Below are 8,280 nucleotides of genomic sequence, written 5' to 3'. Positions count from 1 at the left end.
CAGTGCAGGCACCACCACCGAGAAGGCCCTCTGCCTGGTTCCCTGTAACCTCACTTCTCGCAGGGAGGGAACTGCCAGAAGGCCCTTGGGAGATGGACCCCGGTGTCCGGGGTGGAGACGCTCCTTCAGGTCTACTGGGCCAAGGCCGTTTAGGGCTTTAAAGGTCAGCACCAAGGCTTTGAATTGTGCTCAGAAACGTGCTGGGAGCCAATGTAGGTCTTTCAGGACCAGTGTTATGTGGTCTTGGTGGCCGCTCCCATCCCCAGTCTAGCTGCCTAGGACCTTCTGCATGAAAAGTCAGTGCTCTTTTGTGGACCTTACCCCTCAAGATAAAGTAATATTCTAGTCCTCATCATTCTGAAGAAAGAACTTCTTCTAAAAGGAACAGAGGAACCTGCCTCATATTCAGTCCATTGTCCGACAACCGCAGTACAGTCATACCTTATGTTACGTTTGCTTCAGGTTGAGCGTTTTCAGGTTGCGTCCCGTAGCGACCTGGAAGTACCGGAAAGGGTTACTTCCGGGTTTCGCCACTCACGCATGTGCAAACGCTCAAAATGACGTCACGCGCATGCGCAGAAGCGGGTTGCGTTCTGTTCATGTTGCAAATGGGCCCTGTTCATGTTGCAAATGGGCATCCTGTTCGTAACCAGAGGTACCACTGTATTGTCTAGACCAGAGCTTCTCAAACTTATTTGGCTTACTGCCACTTTTTCAGAAAAAAATTACTCAGAACCCTCCTGGAAATCTACCATTGGCCAAATAGGCAGGCAAACTGCAGTCCACTTTCCGGGTCTGGTTAAAGTCGAAAAGGGACTCCAGCACGACTGTCGGATCCAGGGGAGAAATTGTCACTGTCCCTCAACACACCCTACCTAAGTGGTAAATATTATTTCACAACAGATGAAACATGTACAAAGGCACCTTTTACCATATGTGGTGGTCTTGTAAGGTAATAAAAGCATTCTGGGAAATGATATATAATGAATTGAAAAAAATGTTTAAATTAACTTTGATTAAAAAACAACAACCAGAGGCTTTTTTCCACTAGGAATTGGAGGTGCTGTTTTGCCAAGGGAGCAGAAAAGACTTCTAATGTATGCAACCACAGCTGCCTGGATGCTGTTAGTCCAGAGATGGAAAGAACATTAAGTCCCTACTAGAGAAGAGTGGCAAATAAAATTGTTGGGCTATGCCGAAATGGCAAAACTGACCGGAAAGCTCAGGAACTGAAATTTCAACAAAGAATGGGGGAAGTTTATAATTTATCTTGGAGACCACTGTAAGCAGATAAAAACATTAGCAGCATCGCAATGAGACTCGTAACGTTGCAATTACTGTGGAGTTAATGGAGTTGATTAAACATGGATTATTGAAAAAGATGGAGTAGAAAAGCTGTAATAAGAGGAACCATGGAGGGGAAGGTGGGAAGTCAATAGATTTGGAAGAATCTATTAACTGTTGATGTGCATGGTTGTATTGTTATAAAGCCACTTCCGAACTGGTGAGGAAGTGGGGTTGTGGGCCCACACCCTCCCCACACACGTGGGGGCTGGCTTCCAGCCCCCGTGAGATTGAGGGAATCCTCCGGGGGCATCAGCTCCCTGCCTAGCCAATCAGCTGGTCTGGGAGGCGTGGCCCAAGCTATTTATGCCTGGCACGCCCGAGGACTGCTCTCTCTTCGCCTCTCCAGCTGATCAGGTTTCCCACCCTGCCCACCCTTTAGTTACTCCTCTGACCTTGCTATGGACTTCGGTTGGTCACCGTCAAGGGGCCTGGTAGGAATTTTTTCCACTTGGTGAATTGGCACCTGCCATTTGGGTTTTTTCGCCTACCTCGTAGCAAATCATCACAACTTCTCAGTATTGGCGGTTAGGCATTGGTAGGGGTATTGTTATGCAAATGAGGGGGAAGACAGTGCCATCACCTTCCCTCAAAGCAAAAGGTAGTCCGGTAAAGGATTCCGGGGGGCGTTGCCCTGTCCGAAGCCTATGGAGGTGTGGGCCTAAGGCACGCCCCCGAGCGGTGACCCCCGGGGGAGATCCTAGTTGATGTACATCAGCAGGACTCCCCCTACTGGTGGTTAACCCTCACCGGTCTTCATGCAATCGGGCTGAAGCCAGTTAGCTGATAGGACCAATGCCTAAGCCAATACTGCTCAATTCCTGCAATCAATAAAGTTGTGGCCATTTTCCACCCATTAACCTTATATACCATGTCCTGTGTCTTTATTTCTCATGGGGGAAGGGGGACTTGCCACGCAATTTTGTTTTTGTAACATCAAATAAAAATTGTTTCAAAAAGAAAGATGAAACTTGTACGAATGGTTTCCCAAAATTCCTTTCTCTTTTTTCTTTATGCTTCCACTGCCCCCTTATTTTTATTCAACGCCTCCCCCAATTGCACCCGAGGCTACTACACCCCCCCAAGGATCGTTCCAGCACCCCTAGGAAGTGTTATCGCCCACATTGGGAAACACTGGTCTACACTGGTTGGCGGTGGTGGCCCAGGGTTTCAGACGGGGTTCCTTTCCCTCATCCTCAGCTCTGCCTGGAGATTCCAGGACTTGAATCTGGGGCCTTCTGGATGCCAAACACATGCTCTACCATGAAGCTATGACTCTTCCGGTGCCCAGAAGCAGCAGCACTTAAGAATGATGTTGATGCGGAGAAACTCCTTGACCGTTCTAGAGAAGAGCGGAATTTGTGGAGGGGGGATGGCCTCATCAAGCAGGAATGTTTCCTCACCTGAGCCATTGATGGAGAAAATGGGGTGTTGGCCCTTGTGAGATCTCATCGGGTCAATTAGATAATTGAGCAATCTCTCCTGTCCACATTTCTCTGCCCGGAAGAAACAGTTTGGAATCGGGTATAAAAGAGAGGCTGGCAGCTCCTGGCTCATCAATCCATTGGGTCGGCTTCATCTCTTTGCTCCGTCTTGTGAATTTGGGTAAGTCTTGCCTTCTCACTGCACTCTGAGCTGTGCAGATTAGCTGCACATTAGCTCTCTGTTTTCCTCTATGAGGTTTTGGGAAAAGGGCTGTAGATACGATCTCCACAGAGACTGGCATGATGTGGAAATAGCAGTCCATGGTGTTCTGCAACTCAGCCCCGGGGTGGAGCATGAGGCAACACCATGAGAATCTCAAGCGAGGTGGCATACTGATCTCTTTGCATGGAGGTGGGATTTAAATAATCTGTTTACTGGATTTCCTCTAGAGTTTTCCTCCGGGGGAAAATGACGGCCTGTCAATGTGGTAACCACAGTGCCACCTCATGGTTGGTTCTCGAGTTTTGGGAAATCCTAGAGTGCACCCCCCTGAAAGGGATGCCCCTCTCCGTGCCATAGTTGGAGCTTCGGTGGAACACCTGCTTGGCATGCAGAAGGTTCTTGCAGGTTCTGCTGCCTTCATGCACTGGCCGTGGGCTTCCCAGAAGCATCTGGTTGGTCTACCATTGTGGAGGGAAGGAGCCAGGGTGGATGGATGCCTTGGCTAAGTAGGCAGAACAGGTGCTTGGCATGCAGAAGGATTCAGGTTCAATTCCTCCATGTAGGTCTGGCACTGCCCCTGCCTGAAACCCTGAAGGGCCACTGCCAGTCCATGTAGACAACACTGCCTTCTACATTCTCAGCCCTTCTGCATGCAGAGCAAGTGCTCTAACCACTGAGCTGCTGCCCCATTGCACTACGGTCTCTAGTTGGGAATGGAGCCTCCAGGGACAGAGACAGTGTATCTCAGAATCTCAATTGCGTGGTGAATTTCCGCATCCCCCCATTGGAAATAAAAACACATGACACCAATATTTTAGGTTAATGGGTGAAAAATGGCCACAACTTTATTGGTTACAGGTAATGAGTGGTATTGGCTTAGGCATTGGTCCTTCCGACTATCCAGCTTCAGCCTGATTGCATAAAGGCCGGCAAGGGTTAACCACCAGTAGGGGGACTCCTGCTGATGCACGTCAACTAGGAGCTCCCCTGGGGTCACCGCTTGGGGGCGTGCCTTGGGCCCACACCTCCATAGGCTTTGGACAGGGCCACTTCCCCCGGAATCCTTTACCGGACTACCCTTTGCTATGGGGGGAGGTGATGGCACTTCCGCCCCCCTCTCATCTACATAACAATACCCTTACCAATGCCTAACTGCCAATGCCAAGGAAGTTGTGACAATTTGCTACGAGGTAGGCGAAAAACCAAATGGCTGGAGCCAATTTGCCAAGTGGAAAAAATTCCTATCAGGCCCTTTAACGGCGAGTAACCGAGGTCCATAGCAAGGTCAGAGAGCCAAACCTAAAGGGTGGGGGTGGGGGTTGGGAAACCGGAGCAGCTGCGGCGCTGAAAGAGGAAGCTCCTCGGCCGCGCTGGCCCTAAATAGCGTGAGCCACGTCTCCCAGGCCAGCCGATTGGCTGGCAAGGGGAATGACGCGGCCGAGGATTCCCTTAAGGAGGCGGGGACTGCAAGCCAGCCCCTGCGCACGTGGGGGGGGGGCGTGAAGCCCGCAACCCCACCTCCTCTCTAGCTCGGAAGTGGCTTTGATGGGAGAGAAATCAAAAGGGGAGGGTGGTCACTGCCACGTCCTTCTCACAGGGCTTCTCAGAAGTGTCTGGTTAGCCCCTGTTGGGAACTGGAGTCGGGGATAAGGTCAACCTCTCTTTGCTCCCCTAAATTATTCTTTGTTCCTTCATTCTGCCTCTGCAGGTTTATCCACCCACTTTTGGAAACATGTCCCAGTGCAAGCAAGGCTGCAAGGCTCCCCCCACCAAATGCCCACCCAAAACTGCCCAGTGCTGCCCCCCAGCCGTGAAGTGTCCCCCCAAAACTGCCCAGTGCTGCCCCCAAGCTGTGAAGTGTCCCCCGAAAACCAAGCAACCTCCCAAGGGCTGCTGTTGATGATGTTCTTTCTTGGCCGCTGGAAAACTGAGGGGAGCTCCCTGCGAAAGCAATTCAACATTGATCACCTGCTGGACCTCACTGACGCCATCGAAGCCAGTCCCTTCTGCACTCTGCTTTGACGTTTTGCTTTCTCCAAAATGTTTGGGTTTTGCTTTGTCCTATCCTATACAATCATCGCAGCATTTCAGGGAGTCTTGTTGACCAACTGAGCTCCTGTCTGGAATCTCCTTCTTGATCTGTCATGACCCAGCCATGCTGGTTGTGAAAAGCTCAATGCCCTGATGGGTTTCCTCACCCTCACGGGCAGGTGAATGGCAATAAAAGCAACTAGTTTCCCAGCACCAGTAGATTGTTGGACTGTTCTTTCCTCTGTTCTTTCCCTCTTAAAGGTAAAGGACCCCTGATAGTTAAGTCCAGTTGCGGACAACTGGGGTTGGGGCGCTCATATCGCTTTACTGGCCAAGGGAGCCGGCGTTTGTCCACAGACAGTTTTTCCGGGTCATGTGGCCAGCATGACTAAGCTGCTTCTGGCGAACCAGAGCAGCGCACGGAAACGCCATTTACCTTCCCGCCAGAATGGTACCTATTTATCTACTTGTACTTTGACGTGCTTTCGAATTGCTAGGTTGGCAGGAGCTTACTAATTTGTTAAATCAATGTATTGGGACCGAATGCAACCTTACACACACACACACACACACACACACACACACACACACACTGCTAGAGATGGAGAGACAGGGGTGGGGATTAGATTCAGTTTGCTTTTTAAGGTGAACTTTGCTAAACTGAACTTTACAGAACAACCTGTGAACCGAAATTTGCACTTTCCTGAATTTTGCAATGCAGTTCTCCAGTCAAGTGACGTGTACGGGAAAAAAAATACCAGGGGAATGCGTGGATAAAAATGCACATATCCGTGAAAATAAAATACAGAAATGGATTATACAGTGGTACCTCTGGTTAAGAACTTAATTCGTCCTGGAGGTCTGTTCTTAATCTTAAACTGTTCTTAACCTGAGGTACCACTTTAGCTAATGGGGCCTCCCGCTGCTGCCGTGCAGCCAGAGCACGATTTCTGTTCTCATCCTGAAGCAAAATTCTTAACCTGAGGTACTATTTCTGGGTTAGTGAAGTCTGTAACCTGAAGCGTCTGTAACCCGAGGTACCACTGTATTAAGAGAAATTACGTTGCTTAAAAGGGTGTATTAGGCAAAATTGCATGCAGATATGTGTACACTAGGAGAAACTGGTACAAAAATCTGGATGCATTTTCACCAGGACTTTTAAAAATTGCAAACCGAGGTAGGAATGTGGGGAAGTCAATTTAGTCTTGTCAAAATGAGAAATGGAGAGAATTTGAAATTGATGGATTTGCTCATCCCTGGATGGTAGCATAGTGGGATTCAACGCCTACTTAACTTCCACGAGGCCCTGTGCACTGCCCCACTTCTCTTGTCTTGCCATACAGTAGGGATCAGGGCCGTCTTAAGCATATCCGATGCTGTGGTGCAAAGATCCCTCTGGCACCCCCCTTTCCCAGAGTTGTCAACTTTTTTTAGGGCTGGAGGAGGAGGGCAATGGCTGGAGGGCGGCTCCTCTGGCGGGGAAGAGGCAGAGGCTGGACACGGCACCTTCTGGCTCAACTGGATTGTGGCTCAGCTGGATTGTGGTGACCAATCAGGACACGGCACTGCTTTGGTGAGTCATGGCAGAGGCGGGCAAGGGCAGCGAGCTGATGCCAGGAGGCACCACGTCCAGCCTCTGCCTCTTCCCTGGCGCCCTCCAGAACTTGGTGCCCTGGCGTCCCGCGCCACTAGCCTCTATGAGTAAGACGGCTCTGGTAGGGATGCCCCAGTCCTCCTTTTCTGGCTCTGTAAAAATTGCAATAGCAGCATCCGACAGGAGCCAGGGATCTTCAGGAAAGCAATTTCCCCAGGCTACCCAAATCCTTGGTACAGTGGTACCTCAGGTTAAGAACTTAATTCGTTCCAGAGGTCCGTTCTTAACCTGAAACTGTTCTTAACCTGAAACACCACTTTAGCTAATGGGGCCTCCTGCTGCCACTGCGCCACCGGAGCACAATTTCTGTTCTCATCCTGAAGCAAAGTTCTTAACCTGAAGCACTATTTCTGGGTTAGCGGAGTCTGTAACCTGAAGCGTATGTAACCTGAAGCATATGTAACCCGAGGTACCACGGTATATACAACATTTCCCAAGTCGCCTTGCCCTGAGATGTTGTTGAGCACTCTCATTTCTCAGATTTAACCTCTCTGAATCAGTCTATTCTACTCCCATGCTACTCCAAGTAGCCGTCCCCACACCTTCCCGCTTAATATATTTGTTGATACATACATTCCTCTACTGCTGAACCACAAAAAAGGTCTTTCAGTGTGGGATACAAAAAAAGCAAAAGTAAAAACACAAAAAGGGCAAACGGGTGCTATTCATCTGAAATTTACACAGAACAGATCTGTTGAAATTAATGGACCGAACTTACATTCATTCATTTCAATGAGCCTGTTTTGGGTAAAGCTATCCAAACGCAATTGTGGCAGCAATGAGTTATGTAACTTCTTGCTGAAGATGTGGTGAGGCGGAAGGCTCAATGCTATATATGTGGTGGACCTGCAAGAAAATAAAATAATATTGGGATGTAATCTATAATGAACTTAAAAGAATAATTAAGGTGGCCTTTGTAAAACAAACAAACAAACAAACAAACTTTAGGCTTTCCTTCTGGGGATTTTAGGCTCGCATACCCCAAAATGTAAGAGAAATATTCTTGTATGCTGCTGTAGCGGCAAGAGTATTAATAGCTATGAATTGGAAAGGAGAGAAAACACCGACAGAGCTGGAGTGGCAAAATAAAATGTCGGAATACGTGGAGACGGCAAAATTAACAGGAAAACCGAGAGGCCACACCGGTCAAATGTTTATTAAGAAATGGAATATGTACAAAAAAGATTTAAAGGATTACTGTAACAATATAATGTCTGTGGCAGCCTTTGAATGACTTTTGTGGGAGGATTAAGAGATCTCACAATTTTGACGAAATGTAACAAAAGAAAACAGAAAGATATAGTGCGTGAGATAAAACACGGTGGGGTGACGGGAAGTTGATATAAACTTAAGAAGAAAAACGTATCGTGATGCAATGTAATAAGTTTTATTATTTTTCTTTTTTACATTTATGGATAACTCTTCTGTATGTTTCTTGGTTTTAATATCAATAAAGCATTTTTATTTTTTTTAAAGAATTATGTAACTTCCATTCCCCCTTCATGGATCACTGGTTTGCAGTGGCGAAGGGGCTTGAATAACTCAGAGAAGCTATGAACTATGCCGAGCAGGGCATCCAAGATGGACAGGTCATAGTGGAGAAT

At 48.2% G+C, this 8,280-nt stretch overlaps 1 long non-coding RNA gene across 1 annotated transcript; it reads left to right on the top strand.

Moving 5' to 3' along the window:
- Window positions 1-2,724: 2,724 nt before the first annotated feature.
- LOC308465836 lies at window positions 2,725-5,235 on the top strand. The gene is made up of 2 exons (XR_013980572.1): window positions 2,725-2,949; window positions 4,700-5,235. It is a non-coding gene; the product is annotated as an uncharacterized lncRNA (long non-coding RNA).
- Window positions 5,236-8,280: the final 3,045 nt, after the last annotated feature.

Source organism: Podarcis pityusensis (assembly GCF_964106645.2).
Source record: "Podarcis pityusensis genome assembly, chromosome: 16".
NCBI classification, from domain to species: Eukaryota; Metazoa; Chordata; class Lepidosauria; order Squamata; family Lacertidae; genus Podarcis; species Podarcis pityusensis.
Note: the sequence above shows the minus strand (reverse complement) of the source record. Positions and strands in the feature narration are given on the sequence as shown.